General features: G+C 52.6%; 1 pseudogene across 1 annotated transcript in view; it reads left to right on the forward strand.

Annotated features, from left to right (window-relative positions):
* LOC144169900 (uncharacterized) overlaps positions 1 to 16,022 on the forward strand; it is a 235,901-nt pseudogene that overhangs the window by 196,801 nt on the left and 23,078 nt on the right. The window contains exon 8 of the transcript XR_013322536.1: positions 15,067 to 15,251. The product of XR_013322536.1 is annotated as an uncharacterized LOC144169900 (transcript). The remainder of the gene's footprint in view (positions 1 to 15,066; positions 15,252 to 16,022) is intronic.

Consider the following 16,022-nt stretch of genomic DNA (forward strand, 5'->3'; position numbering starts at 1 on the left):
GCCTTTTGGGCGGGCGTTGATAAAGACTTGGAGCTATCGTTGAGTCTTGTCAGCCTAGGAATGCGTGCGCTTAGAGGAAGAAGGAGGCTGCGGAGCGACGTGCGAGGAGGAGGGAGATTTTCGAGCACTTGCAAACTTTAGATAAACCGCACCGCAATGTGAAAGCGTGGTCGGCGGCGCACCATCTTTATCTGCCTCCATTTCTGGCGGATATTTGCAAAAGCACTGTTTGTATTCTGCAGCCGTCGCGGGTGTCATTGGTGATTGGTCCTATGCGGCGACATGCATGCTAGACAGTCACGTGACGTCGCGTATCTTCAATCGTGCGGAACGACTGTCTCTACATGCACCCTAAGCGCGTCTTCTAGCGCGTTTTGTGCGCCTCTGTCTGCGCACTTGATCCAGGCAATGCACGGCTGCGCTCGTTTTTAGCGGAAACCTGCAGCCTTACGCAGCCGTTGGTAGGCATTCAAGCTTTTCTGAATCTTACGATTCGGTGCACTGAGTCATTACACGCCGTTCAATGTCCACTCATCGAACAACCTGCACGGACTCTGTACACGATGACTGCGTTTGCACGATCTGGCCAGTTTCCGTGCATTGCGATGGCGGACCCTTCCCTTCGCTCGCCTTCACGTCGCTCATATTTTCTCATTTTCTTTCCGAGCCGTGTGCCGTACTTTTCGTGCAGATCACGTGCGATACGAAGAAGAGTTGCGCGTCAGCGCAAGACGTTACTTTCGTAGCAAGAAATAAATATATCTCGTCGTCGATGTCCAGGGAGCAGCATTAGGGTTTCGGGTGTTTTATGGCTTCGATGGTCAGCCCTCGTGCGATATCATCAGTGAGCCCGAACGCACCCGCGAGATCCCATCAGTCATGATCGACCCGCGTGTGTATAGGTTTCCATGCTACGCGTGCACGGACCATTTGTGTTTGCCTTTTGTTTTCCGTCCATTCAAGGCGTGAGCGAGGCATAACTCGTACACCAAACGCTCGGAAAACGTGTGGCATCGGCGCCAGGACTCTCGAGGTGCGCGTCATCTCGGCCGCAGAGCATAAGACGACACCGTGTTCTTCTGCCATCGAACAGCCCATTCCCGTGCCGTACACGACGTCGATGGCTCGCGCAGGACGCCTTATAACTCGGGCGCGCGATTCTGCGGCCTCCGCCAGGCGGCGGGAAAACACTTAGCACCGTCGACGTATCTTCCCTGTGCCAGCAGCGCCCGTTAGCCGTCCGTTTTGTTCGTTCTCGACGCAGAACAAAGGCGGATGTGTGGAGAAGTGATGACGGGGGATGATGGGCCCATGTGGCCCGGATATCGTGATCTTATCGTAACCCGATGAAAGCCACAAAGGCTCGTGGCTGTTGTCTTTCCGTCGTGCATGCGTACGTGCTTGCGCGGCCACGACGAATGGCACTGCGGTGCGTGGTTGCGAGGAGCCTGCTGCTGCTTCGCCGTGGTTGGCGAGCTCTCTATGAGCGAAATGACAAACTCCTTGTCCGTGTGTTGCGGAAGGCCTGAATGGGACACTGTTGAAGCTCTGCAATAAAGCTACCGCAAAGAACGGAGCCTTTGTATTCATAGGCGTTTCGTCGTGCAATCTCTTTGCTCCATTTTCAGTGCTCGAAGCTCTCGCTTTTCGCCAACGCTTTGTTTTTGTACCCGATGATTGGTCTAGATGGCTAAGCGGATTCTTTGTCCAAGTTTTATGAACGAGTGGAATTTTGTCTCGGCTCTCGCCATGGTGGTTGCTGAATTGCGCCCGCACGCTGGTTTCAGCGCTTGGGTTCGTCCACTCACGAGCAAGCGTTGTCTTTGGGATTGCAAAGGGCAGCCTTTTACGAGATCGGCGTCACTGCGGCTTGCGAGCTGCTGCGCGAACATTTGCCGTACTGCCCAGCCTCCGAGTATTCCGCAGCGCCCTGCTTTTAGTTTCTTTTATGTTTAACCAATTAAAAAGATTTCAATGATAAGGAGGTGAATGATAAGGAGTTGTATATTTCTCCTGTGCAACGTTAAGCGGTTCCTCATTTCCTTGATATCCGGACAAACATCGGAATGAAAACTGAATGTGGAGGCAGAAAGATTGGCCAGTTATCGTGTTAACACCAGCGCCCAGGAGGGAACGAGAAGCGCATTCAACGGTCTTGTTTCTCGACGCCGCCGGTAGCCGCGGATCACACCAGGGCTATCGCCGCTGCCTCAGGCCACGAGGCGACAACTGCGAGGCTCAGCGCGCCAGGTCGCGCGGCCATCGAACCCCCCGGCGATTCCCACGTGCTGCCGCCGGCGCGACCGCGCATCGCCGACGACGCATTAGCGCCACGAATCGGTCGCGCGCGACGCTCGTATCTCACCCACTCTCGGCCGCCGCCGACGACTACGGCACCGAGCATTTGTCGAAAGAGAGGGGTGAGAAAAGAATCCAGCGAGTGCGTCTGCGCGCTTAGCCGGTCCCGCAGCGCGTATAAATAAATACTCCCCCCCTCCTCCTTCGCATCGCAAGGATCTGATGAGCCGAGTGGTTAGTACGAGTGCTGGGCGCTAATTCCGTCCTGAAAGTAAAATCGCACCAACAAAGCGAAGGAGATAGATACGGAGAAAGGGTTGCGGAGCATCCCAAATCCTTCCGCGTCTTTCTTTTGTCGTTCGATATCTGCGGCGGCGGCGGCGACGCACTCGGAAAAGGATGCGAAACCACGATATGTGACCCGCGCGGGGCTCTGTACACCCGGCGCTGGCTCTCGCTGCGAGGTTGTTCGCCCTCGTCGTCGAATGTTGTCCCATCGAAGTGCTGCGCGCTCCGCACCAAAAGCGCCTTCCCTCGCCGCTCGATGATTTCATCTCTCGCCGCCGCCGTCCGACGGGAGATCTCCTAATGACCGCTATAAATTGGCGGCGCAACCGTGGCGAGCCTTCGGCGGCGTCGTATCCGTTGCTTCGTTTTCATTTCATACGCGTAGCGAGTGCTCCGAGGCATCGATTCCCCCGCTTTACTTCTGCGCTCTCAACCTGCCGTCTCATAACTCCGAGCGCGTGTGTGCCATGCTTCCCAGCGGCGTACTCCCTGCGCATCGGTGCACTGCGCACATGGTCCGTAGAGATCTTCTCGCGGCGTCTGCGTTGTATCAATCGGTGTTCGCATGCGCTGACAGACAAATGGGGCGACTCGGAACAGACAGCGCCAGCCTGTCGGTAGCGTTACTTTATGTGTCGCCGAGCTGGGTGGCCTCGGCGTGATAGGCGGTGTGATGGTCGGATTAGGAAGAGGGCCCGAAGTTGTTCGATAGTCAACACTTGGTACTGCGCGAGCATGGAAGCGTACTTGCGTTATGTCGGCTTTCAAACCACTTAGTAGACTTTCTGTTCGCGAGCAGGGCGCCTGGTGAATCACACAAACACAAACAAACACCTAAAAGAAGAACAGAAGGAGTAAACAAAACACGAATTCACGTTTAAATTTTGGGCAGCATTGGTTGGCAGCTTTCGTTAGTTGTGTTGTGCACTTTGAGCTTGGTCGTCGGAGTTTTGGTTCACGTGAGTGCCCTCACAAGCCGTTGTTCGCCTTCTTTCAGGCGTAAAAGCAACATGCAGGGTAATATATATATATTTACCGAGTGTTTAGACACAGTCCTCTTCATTTTATTGTTACACCTCCTCGTCTAAAAAATTTTATTGAAGCTACACATTTGTTTCTGAAGCTAAAGCAAATTGTTCCCCGACATCGTTCTATCCGAACTCCGAATTGTGTTCGGACTGCGAATTTTACTTCACTTCACCTTATTACCTCAAAAACCCCACAGTAGTGGTGTTACATCAGGGGTGTTACATTCTAATCCCAAGAGAATTCCTCCGAATTCTGTTAGGATTCGAATGTAATTTGGTATTCACGTGTAGGGCCAAACTAATTACACTGACAGAGGATGTCATTCGTCCCAATGCCATTAGATTCGTCGCATGCCGGGGATGTGAAGTCGTTGATGCTCCTGCCAGATTCTTAAGCTTCCCGGCCGCGTTTTTCTTGTGCCCCGAAATGAAAGCGAAAAGCACTTTTGCTATTATCCAGCCTGGTTACAACGCTGTCTCGTGGTTTCGTTACAATGAAACCATGATTTACATCAAGTCGAACTTCCTAACAATGCTGATCCAGGAATACATGGCGCCAAGCGATCGCCGATTGCCAGCGGTCGTTAGCACTGCAGTGCGGCTCGCATTTCGGCGTCTTTGATTTTCGCCGACAGTGGTCCTTCAGTTGCGCAGTGACCACGGAATGCGGGCGGCACTTTTTGCGCCCAGAGATGTAACCGCTTGATCTCCGCCATCTTCCAAGGAAATTAGCCGTCCGTTGGCCCACCGGTCGGAACGCTGCTCGGCAGTGCTTTTTCGATCAGCAAACAATTATGCCTTCGTCTTTCTGTGAAAGGGTTCGTTCCTATAATGCACTTCGTTTTTCTTGCTGTTTTCTTGGCCGGCGTTTGTTCACCTTATATTTGCAAGACACAAGTATGGACGTTCCGGGCAACCTGAGTAGTGATGCTGTCGTCGCGGTTAATTTAAGAGCGGCTTAGTTCTTGCGCCTCTCAGCAGTGCACACAGATGAAGCGTTTTGATAAGGCGGTTGTATGCATACGACATCAGCGCAACCTGCTGCTATAAGTTATTTCGTTTATTAGACTAGTGAGAAGATGTAGTACTCGTAAAAGCGCGCCGTCTAGCATTTTCTGTTTTTCTTTTTTTTTTTTTTGCTACACAAAGGAGCTACAGCAAAACGCGGAGAGTCAGACGCTAATTCTTGCTCCAGCAAATAGTGGTTCACGAGGCGGGATCCTGAAATATTCTTACAAATCTCCGTTTCTTAATTTGTTTTCTCTTTCCCCCTTTTCTCGCTTCATCATACGGTCTGATCGGGTATGATTTATACTCTGACCGTTCATGTTTTCAGTCATATCGTAACAAACATCGTCATCAACGTTTTCCAGGTTGTGGATAGCTTCTGGTGGCTGCTGGTTTCCCATGGCAGCTGCGCACCTCTGCAGCGCTGATCTTCCAGGAGCAGCTTTTACTGTGTGGTCGTAGCGAAAGGCGAAAAGCGAAAACTCCCGTGCGTCGATCAGCTTGGAAAATGTAATGAGATTGGAAAAAGCTTATTACGTTCAGCCGCGACTGTTACACAGATTCTATACTCTAGACAGGTTCTGGGCGCGCTGTTACAGGGATGCTATTAGGATAGGGCCGAATGAAGAGACGAAGGATGGTACGCACCCTAGGCCTAACCTTGCTACTTCAACGAGCGCTTGCGGGGAGGAAGATCACCCTTTTGGATCCGCCAACGGGCTTGGGTGAGGATTGCCAAAGCCCGAACCTCTTGCGCGGTTGCTCAGTACATGCATTCAAGCATTGAAGCAGCAAGGTGTCGTTGCAGCAACAAGACCGGTCCACCGGTCCCCGGTGACAAATAGGCAGCGGCGATCCAAATTTGTTCCCCCCGCGCCCACGCCACCGCGGTTACGCTCCGCTTGGAGACGGCGCGGGTTCCCCCGCTGGCGACACTGTCGAATTTCTGTCGTGGTGACGCTCGGTTTCCTTCCATCGTTTTGTTTGTCGCTTTTTTCTCCGAGCCGCCTGCAAGAGGCTCCTGGTGTGTGTTGAAGGCTTTAGCCGCCTGTCTGTAATATACGCGAGGCATCTTTTGAGAGGCGAGGAAGACATCAGTCGTCGTCCGTTGTGCTCCTGTTGCCGCTTCGGCGTCCATTCCTCTTGCTGGTGTCGTCTGCGCTCTTGCTCTGGCTACCTTGTTTCCATCGACAGCTGCCAAGGAAGGGATCCAAGCTGGAGTTAAAGCAGACCGGAGAATGAGCCCCGATACGGTGCCCGCCAGCCACTGCGCGTGGACACAACTCCCGAGACCGGTTGTGCGAACTCGCGCCGGTCGACTACCGGCTAGCGTACGGGGGGCGGTATTCTCGTGTTTTGTCCGTTTTGTGTCCGTTTCAAAAGTGTCCGTTTTGACCCTGATTGGCTAAAAGCGAACACCCGGATGTGACGCCATGCAAGCACGGCGGAGCTATTAGCCGCGGCTTCTCCGAGCAGACGATTTGGAGCAGACGATTTTTCGTCGCCTTGTTGTTGGTTCGCTGTTGGAGCAAGAGACACATAAAAGATAGTTTGAAATAGGTTTAGTCGTTTGAAATGTGTTTACAAGAACAGCTGCTCAAAAGTCAACTCAAAGCCCGCCTACAACTGAAAGTACGTCACAATAAAATGGACACAAAACGACGTTTTCAAAACGGATAAACCCGAGAATACCGCCCCTGGACTCGTTCTCTAATCTGCTGTAACTGCCTAATGACAAGGCAGTTATACATATCTCGTTTCCAATCACTGCAGAATGCCAGATAAAAATACGTCTGAAGTTATAAAAAAAGTTAACGGGAAAAGCTTCGTAATTTAGTACAAACTTCAGAGAACGTACACGGTGGGAACTGTGATCGGCTCTTTAAGAAAAGAAGGAATGATAAAATCTCCCAACATACCACTGCCCGCGTATAGTACGTATACAAAGTAGCAATCAGCCCATGTTTTGAAAAGCACCGCGACTCCGATATGGAAACAGGGAAGCCAGCCTACGCCCGCCTCTGATTACCCTACTCACGAGAACAGCTTCAGCGCTTGCTGAATAGAGGCCCACTTAACTGGGCGCCGGATCGGGTTCTCTCAAAAGAGCGGTTGGGTACCAGCGCCTGATTCGCGTTGGGTTTAATGGGTAATGAAACTGCTTGTGCGGCAGTGGTGTTGAACCCCCCATTTCCCGTCTCCTTGCTACTGCACGGTGCGAGTGACCGTTGCAGCGGGACGCGTATACGATAGATGCGTGTCCCCTTCCCCACTGACTCCCGCTGTGTATCTGTCGAAATCAGCAATGCGACGTCCCGATATTGACATCCGTCGCCGAGGGGATTCTCGTGAAAAGGGACTGCGCGGGTCTTCTTCATCGCGACTAGGGCTTCGCGTGATGCGGCGCTCTGTGCTTGAGCCGTATTGCACTCGGCAGGGGTATAGTGGCGACATCGGTCAGCCCCGCGGTCCGTCCGTCAGCCTATCCCGTCGGTGTGTAACTGCGGAAGCCCCGCGAGACAAACCATATCTGCTCCGGACGACTGCACGTTCTGGATCCATTACGATTTGTGGGATTCCTCTCCTCCTCGTCCCTCTTTTTTGTTGGTTTTCTTTGTGTACTTCACTTATATATTTTAGCCTTCACACTGTGTCTTCATATTCCGACATGAACACGGTCGTCTAGTGGTACTGAAATGTTACGAAGTGTCCGCTTAGCAACGCGGGAAGAATAGTTTCGGGTGTGAAATTTGAAACGAGTTCTACACCGGCCTCGTACCTGGAATATACCTTTCTTTCTAGATCGGCACTGCATGTCAAAACCCGGCTCTGTTAAGGGGCATAGATATTTCTTGAAGCACCGGTGTTTAAAATACTAGCGATTTTCTTTGAAAATTACGGAGCCTTTAAAGAACACCTGTGTTTCTCGCCCGGGTAGTGTTTGACGAGATGTGGTGGGTCTGCGTAGTATTGTTGCCTCTGCTCACTAATTCGTCGCATTGGAGTCGTCATTCGTCACTGTGGGCGTTTCGGAATTCGAGTAGGATGGTTATTCGCGGTCCAGAATTGTAAAAGCAAAGTAAGACTCTGTAGTAAAATGTCACTCTATGAGTGCTACTTTTCCCCCTCCTTATCTTGTAGGTCACCGCTCCTACACATCACAAGCGTTCCTCAGGAAGAAAAACAAGAACAAGTGCGGTGCGCATTGACATTTAGGGCATGTCAAAAAACACCCAACAGTTTTCTTCGTTTTTTTTTTCTATATATATAGGGCGTCCCTCTTGGGGCAGCCAATCAGGCGCGTAAAAGCTGCCGCGGTCGTACTAACTATTATCACCGAAAGCCAACGAGGTTGCTCCACTGATCTCGCTCCATCAGCGCGCGCGCCATAACCATCGAGTTTGAAAAGCACGTGTGACTGCTCGCCTCTCAAGTCGACCGCGCATGCGCGTCGATTCGTTTGTCAGCTGCTGACCTTCTTCGGAGAGTCCTGCAGTGGCGATGGTGTGGGGCGAAAATTAAACCGAAGGTGGAGGAAGACGAAGCCATGTGTTTAAAGAGCGGGGAGGCATTTCCTTTGGCGCCTGGCGGCGTTATTTTACGATCGCCGTTATACGTTCCCCGGGTCGAGCGGGCTGCGTTTTATAGTGCGCGCCACGTGACTATTTTTTTGCGCGCGGCGTGTGTGGGGTGGGCGTGGCGCGGCCCGTATAACTCTTTGCCCGGGCCGTTCGCTCGCCCACCTCTGCTCGGCTCGCGCGCGCTCTTTGAATGCATCAAACGCGGCCCTGGTAGAAATGGAGAAAAATAAAGAAAATTGGGTCTGTGAGCGCGGCTAAAGGGATTACCGGAGGGAGGAGAAGGCCGTGTAATGGGTTTATTCAGCAAACGCGCCCTTAGCGGCGGTGCGCCTTTCGGACGCTTCGCCTTCGTCCCCTGAGACCGCTCATTGTGTTATTTTTTCTTTCGTCCTTCTTTTATTTGTATAAAGCTGGTAGCGCGGTTCTGTCTATCTTCTTAGAATACTCAATTGCTCGCCACTGACGCAGCAATGCTTTGGAACTGTGCTCTCTCGGGCTTTATTCTTTTTTATCGATCGTATTTGTTAATATTTTGTTGTTGTTATGCCGCAGTCGGGAAGCATTAACCTGACGCTAGGAGCATCCTAAGCTAGATTTTATAGGGGTTTGTTATGCATAAAGGCTGTCGAGACTTGCGTTGTAAGCGGTTTAAGTGGTTCCTCAAACACCTGGAACTTTTTACTACGGTATTTTACTCTGAAGGAAGATGTGAGCGCGTGCCTCGCGGCGACCGCCGAGTTCCCGGCTCGCGCAGTGGCTTAAAAAAATCTCGAATCGTTTTATTTGAGGCAGCAAGGCGTGCTACTTTTGTTGCGTTGATAAGCAGGATGGTTGAGTTTGTTTAATTGTCCCGCGTTATTCATGCCCATTTAATCACTTCCAAGGCGACCGAATGCGTGCGCCCGTACGGTTTACCATGCTGGTGCTGTTTGCTGAAGGGGTACGACTCCGCGGCGCACGAGAGCACTGTTTTTATTGTATGGAAAAATGAGTATCCATAGTGTGCAACGTTTCATAGAGCGCGACTAGATGCCAGGAAGCTGGTAGACGAACGTCTCGGCTGGCTCATACTTTTCTCGTGCAATTCACTTTCATGAAATCGAGGGTTGGATGGAAGTCCGTCTGGTCAGGAAAACACATGACAACAATAAAAACTGGCACCGATCAAGAATGTTTAAAATAAAAGAGACGTTTCGGCTCCCGTACGGGTGCTTTGTTCACCCGTGCCTTGTGCCTTGTGAACAAGGCACCCGTACGGGAGCCGAAATGTCTCTTTTTTGGACTTTAAACATTCTTGGTCGGTGCAAGTTTTTATTGTTGTCAATTCACTTTCATGGTGAATGTTTGCTTCTCTGGTTGTCAATTTGCAATGATTTAGCATTTCCGTGTAGACTCAAGAAAAAAAATCGGTCTGTCTGTTCTGTAGCGCTTGATGGGTTACACATTCGCCGCGAATCAAAAAAGAAATACAGGTACTTTTAATATCGCCCCTGAAAATGTCTTTCTAGCAATGCTCGTATGTGTAGTAGTGAAGCCTACTTTAATGAGTGTGGTCGGTAGTGCATTGTAAGTATACTCGGGGTCTTATAGAGTTATTAAAGGCCCTAGCTCCGATACCAGAGTAGACGACACTAAAAAAAATTAGCAGTGGCTTAGCTCGGCTATACCAGGATATACGTAGCGTGAGCTAAGGTTTAGCTGGTTGTACTTAGGTTTCCTGGTTGTCTAGGATTAGCTGATCATGCTTACTGCTGCTGAAACGATTTCCAACCCAATCTAATCCAATCCAATGGCGGCGGCTCGGGTGCGCCAGCTGCGCGCCGTGAGACGTCACTGCTTCTCGCGCATGCGCATCACAGCTCTCCAGGAGCTACGCGAAACCGCTCAACCTCGGCCAGTGTAGCTCACAGTACAAAACATCCTCTCTACATTGCATGTGTGTGCAGTAAGGGAGAGGGCTTTAAAGGGTCTCAGCGTATAGCACAGCGGCTTAAGCATTCGTTCGACAACTCAAGCTTGGGAGTTTCTGCGCATTTTTTTTTTTTTTTGTCTCCGAGCCCGTTCCTGTTTATGATCGCGCTCAACGCGGAATTTCTCCCCGCAGCCCTCCTGCTCCTCCGATTCGTGTCACCATTTATTGTTCACGCCCCTATCTTTTCCTGCGGAAACCCTTCTCCTCACTATCCTGCTGTGGGGGCTGCAAATGCGTAGCAGGATCACGGTCCAAGAGGAGCAGGACATTACCTCTGTGATAATCTACACAAGCTCATTCCAGACAATTAGGTAGGCTAGGTTTGATTGATGATCGTGTACAAAATTTCTTGCAGCATTCCGCAGCCTGGTTGTTCGGAATCGCATCCAGGGCTGCTTTTGCTTTTTTCTTCGCCCATCATCACGCTACTTCAAAACACTCGAGTGCTGAGGTTTTTTGGCTGAAGAGCTTACCGGAAGAGACTGTCGTATACTGCTGCCGCGGGTTTCTCCGTACGACGCCTTTTTTTTTTTCATTTACTCGACATATTTAAAGTGGCGCAATAGGGCTGTTAAAGCGAGCACTGGGTAGGAGGCCGGTCGACGTGGCCTTTCGGCCCCCGACTGCTGCGCCGTCAAATGACCCATCGCTCGGGCTGCTCCGCTGCCGCCGACATGCATTACGGAGCAACGCCTGCTCAGCAAAGAAGCCGCCATCATCCAGGCGCGTTGCGTACGGGATTTAAGCCGCAGAATAAGCGCGTAACTTCGCGACCATAAACCACGCCATTATGCGGACAGTGTTCGTTATTTCCGCGGCCCCCGCTTCCATCCGCTCGTCGTGTCTCGAGAGGCCCTTCTCCTCCTCCTCCCGCATGCATGCGGTGTTGCGCGGGATCAATTCTGCTTCTAGATGGGCCGCATTCGACGTCTTGTGTGGGCCGCGAGGAAGCTTGACGCTTTCCGAGGTGCCTTTTTGTGCTCGAATACTCCGTGGCGTATACTCGTTGCTCTTCGCTTTGAGTGCCCCCACCCCCCTCTTCCAACGTCTCCTGCCATAGCTTTTCCCAGGGCAGAGCTTCTATGGGGTGTCGCATATTCCGTCTTCATTGCTCTCCGATATCTACCCAGCCACCGGGCGGTCGGCCGCTCCCTGCGAGACGTCGCCGAATTCATTCTGTCCGACGAAACGCCTTTCGCGTTCCCAATGGCAGCTTTTATTTTCTTCCGTCGGGCCAAATCGGCATCGGGAGTAGATGCAACGTCCCCCCCCCCCCTCCCCCCCCACCGGCCAATGCCTGCTGGTCACTCGGTCCGCCCATGTCTGACGAGTGTGCGCGCACTGATCCTGCCTGTTTTTTATGCTCGCCGATCTTCTTGGTGTCGTCTTCTTTCACCCCTCTTCGAAGGAGAACAGAAAAAAAAGAAAAAGAGCGCCCGCATCTTCCCCGCTCCTCCTCATCCCTTCTTCTTCTGCGGAGATGCCCCCGCCGTTATAATATCGGACGAGAGCGTCTCTTGATTATGATGACGAGCGCTGTCGCGTCGCTTCGGACATGTCGCGCTCGGATGCGAACCCACCTTTCCTCTCCCTCCCCCCTCATCGGTCCCCATCGCGACCTGCGTGGCTTCCGTGGACGGTCAGTCAGTCGGCAGCTCAGAGCGCCTTTGATTCTTGCGTTCATTTCCCCCTCTTCCTGCGTGCGTGCAGTCCTTCCGCGGCTCTGACCGATTCGTCTGCCACTTCGAAAGCGCGCATGTCGGCATGCTCGCGGCTACTGCCTTTGGGCGGACGTTTGTGCCTGCGTGCTTGTTCCGCGGGCAGTGCTTCCGCTGCTGCGCGGCAACTTTGCAGCGCGCCGCCGCTTAGCCGCACCCTTGTATACCTGTTGCGTGCGGCGCCAAGCGACCGTGTCGTCGTGCGTCTTCTGTTCACTAGTGGATCGCGCTTGCAGGCTGCGGTGTTTTTGGCAGATGCGACGAGAGGGGCTGCTTGTGGGGAATCTCCCTTACCCCCGATCATTCTCTCCGCCCTCCCGCCGCTGCGGCTTGCTTTCGATTCGGGGCTTAAGTTATGGAGAAACATTGCACATGCGGGATTTTGATTCCAGTGACGCCGCTCGTTCGATCTGCGCGCCGGCGGTGTGTGCCGATTTGTTTGTTGCTCTTCTTTTTCGGTTTTTGTCGTATCTCTCTGCGAGCATTTCCATTTCTGACCCCCCACCCACCCCGCGGGGAATCTCGACTCCGTTTTGTCCGAAAGATTGAAAAGGGGCCCCGGCGTCCATGGAGACGCGGGCCTAAGTTATTCCTGACGGGTCTTTGGCCACGCGGTTCACGATACGCGCTCCTCTTTGACGCCCCCCTCCTTGCCTTCGAGACTGTCACGGTAGCCGCCACGTCGCGTCTATGCCGCCGTTGTTCGCCTCGGCCGGCTTGATTGTGGAATGGCGGGGTTGCAGTAGCTGCGTCGCTCTTGCGATGTGGCGGCGCGAGATTTTTCCTGTCCTCCCGAGAAAAGCAGCAGTGCCAAAGGTCGGCAGTAGCTGACCGGACTGCTGACGATCCCTCTCCTCCTCCCTCTCCCCCCACCTTTTCTTTTCCTTGTTAACGCGCGTAGCTGCTTTTATAACGGGGTAAAAGCACTGCATAGGCATTTTCCCTATGATCTTTGTTGCCGCTTTGAAGGCGCAGTCTAACACCCTGTTACCGAGTCCGCGGCGACGCTTATTATTCACCTTCCCAGAGTTATCTTGCTATCAACTGTAGCGTTTTCCATGCCTTCGATGGCATATAACGAGCCCGCTACCGCGGATATAAACGGACTATTCGCTTTGGTCCTCGTCGACGCATACAACAGTTTCGTTTCCTTTACGCATCCTTTCACTCACTTTGTTTCCGACACTTGGTCATTCAGGTTCGATTGACGGTAGGGTTTAACGCGCCGACGCAACGCAGGCGATGAGGCGCGCCGTAGTGGAGGGCTCCGGATTAATTTTTACAACCTGGGGATCTTTAACGCTCGAAATCTCGTACACACGGGCGCTTTTGCTTTTCGCCTCCATGAGAAAAGCGGCCGCCGCGGCCGTGATGCGAACCCGCGTCCTCGGGCTCAGCAACACAACGCCTTAGCCACTGAGCCACCGCGGCGGGTGTGATTCGGGTTCCATTATCTGTATACGCTGCGTGCAACCGCGATGCAAAGTTGAGGCGACCGTGGAAACGCGCACCAATTACGGAGGTCGCGGAGAAACAGTTGCGGGAGCTTTTGAAGTCGCTTAATGTTGCACATAACGCCCGAACAGTAAGGTTTCCGCTGGGATTTCTTTTCCCCCCAGCCCTTTCGAAATAGGCCACGCATTCTCGTGGACGTTCTGCACGTGCGCACGTTCGGACCTTATCCGACCTTGTATACGTCGAATCCCATCCTATACGGTTCGAACTCGTTCTTACAGCACGCTGAATTCCGCCCCCGGCATTGGGAATCGAGTCGTGGGGGGGCCGGGGACTTAATCTTCTGAGCTTCAGCGATCCAGCAAGTTCTAAGCGGGGAAAGAAAATGAGAGAAGCAGAAAGCCTCGCGCTGCCAGAATGCAGCGGCGTGGCGTCGGAGCCCTCCTGGAATCTCCCACGCGCGCGTGGAATGTCTCCGACCAACTTCGGCTCTTGCTCTTCCCACGAGGGAGCCGAGAACGGACCTCGACGGCTCTGTTCCGCTTTGGCGGCGAGCGTGTGAAGACGCCGTCTCCTCCAGGGCGAACGAAGGGCGCCTGTATGTACTCACGTGCAGTGCTCCAAGTTCGCTCGCTGCTATAGTATACTGATCATAGCCGCAACCGTGGCTCTCAAAAAGAAAAGTGTGAATACCTTGAAGCGCCGTATCGGCTCACAACTGTTTTCTCTTCTTTGTTTTCAACAGTGTCGTGAAGGCTGTGAAAACCGAAATTTAGCATGTCATTCAGTTCCAACAGTAAGGATAGCTTTGAGAACAGACGATCTGCGGATACGACTCCATTCGCTAGTGCGAAGCGGTATAACTGGTACCGCCTTTTTTGTTTGCTTTGACGAGGCTGCACACGAGGCTGCTTGCCCTGCCGTTTCTAAAGCCATGCAATTTTCGTGGCCAGGTAGCATTCAGCCTGCCAATCACCGTCGGCCGCGGCGCGTGCAGCGTATACCTTGTAGCCGTGGTGACTGCACCTCGCGCCAAACGGAACGGGGCGACGAAGACACCGGCAATCAACTCGTCACGTGTCGTCGTTGGATACATTTGTACGGGCCCGTGGGAGGCTGCAGTGACTCCTCGGCTCTGGGGAAATGTGTGCGGCAGTGGCCGTGCGAGCAGAACGTGTTGTTTCTGTAAACACGGCTGACCGATTCCAAACGCGAGCGCTGTTTGAATGTTCTCCCACTGACGGCTGTTTCTATCTACGCCTTTTTTTTTTTTTTCTGTTCTGGTTTTCAGTGGCGCCATGGCCTTACTTTCTGCTAGACACGTGCAGCTCCTTGTAGAGAAAACAGTTCGCGTTTGCCACTCATGTGGCTCAGCTCAAGCGAACGAAGTTTGCGGCAACAGGCGGAGAAATATTGAGGATAAGTTACCAGTACTGAACAATAACTATGTCCATCAGCTGATGTTACAAACGCTGTGAAGCGTGAACTGGTCCCACCACCATACATTTCCTGACTCTGAAGAAGAGAGGGAAGAGGAGGAGGCCCTGCAGGATGCCCGAGTATTACACCCGCTGGGCCTCGCGGATTCAAACGATCTATTTTTGGCACCTTTTCTGAGCATCGTATGCGAACATATCGCGCTACCTTTTAATATCCATGCCCTATACTCTCCGCTGACCCGCTCCCTTCTTTTGTCCCTCTTGTGTGCGCATGCGCAGGGACGCCGGTGAACCGCATCCCGATCATGGCCAAGCAGGTGCTGGACCTGTACGAGCTGTACCGGCTGGTGGTGTCACGGGGAGGGCCTCGTGGAGGTCATCAACAAGAAGATCTGGCGGGAGATCACCAAGGGCCTCAACTTGCCCTCCTCAATCACCTCGGCCGCTTTCACCCTGCGCACGCAGTGAGTATGGTCACCAGTGAATGGGTTAAAGGAAAAAGTTTGCAATATCCAATACCGTCAGGCCGAAGAAAGACTGTGCAACTTCTTGTTTTGTCTCGGCAGCATCCATTGTCTGCCCATGACGCTTAGCAACTCAACATGACGTTGCTGATTCGATCGCCAGCTGCTGCGATTGTATCGAGGACGAAGTAGGGCTAGAGACTCCGCGGTGCGCTGTCATTTCTGCTGATACCGAACAACGCTATAGTGGACCGCTTTTTTGTGCAGGCATTTTTCTTGAGGACGGAAACTCGTTCATTTGCGAACAAACTTTCACCTGCGTCATTTTCCTGTATATATACCGTAGGTAAGGTGCACGCGTTTACGCGACGTTTTCGTCCTCATCTCAGCCTTATAACGGACCAGTATCAGAAAGAGCACGAATCGTGCCAGGAGCGCCTGTCCACCGGACTGTGGCATCAGCAGCACGTGGCGTCAATGCCGTTTCTGACGAAGTAACGAAACGCCGGTCGAACTGGATGGACGCTACGGGTAAATGAGTCGCTTTGTATGCAGAAATAGTCCGAAATGACGGAGGCTCTCCGTAGCCCACGAGATGAGAGGGACCCGCGCGATATTTATGACATCGCTAACATATCAAGAAGGGGAGTTGACGTGGCTCGGGCGATGCCTGTTCTGATAATCCCTTTGGTCGTGCACGCATGTGTACAGTCAGCGAATATTTACGAACCACGAAACTGGTAATTTTAGGTTATTTCTCTTCGCGTTGCA

The sequence above is a fragment of the Haemaphysalis longicornis genome, unplaced genomic scaffold (assembly GCF_048455015.1).
Source record: "Haemaphysalis longicornis isolate Haplotype H1 unplaced genomic scaffold, Haemaphysalis longicornis Haplotype H1 scaffold_2, whole genome shotgun sequence".
In the NCBI taxonomy this organism is placed as follows: domain Eukaryota; kingdom Metazoa; phylum Arthropoda; class Arachnida; order Ixodida; family Ixodidae; genus Haemaphysalis; species Haemaphysalis longicornis.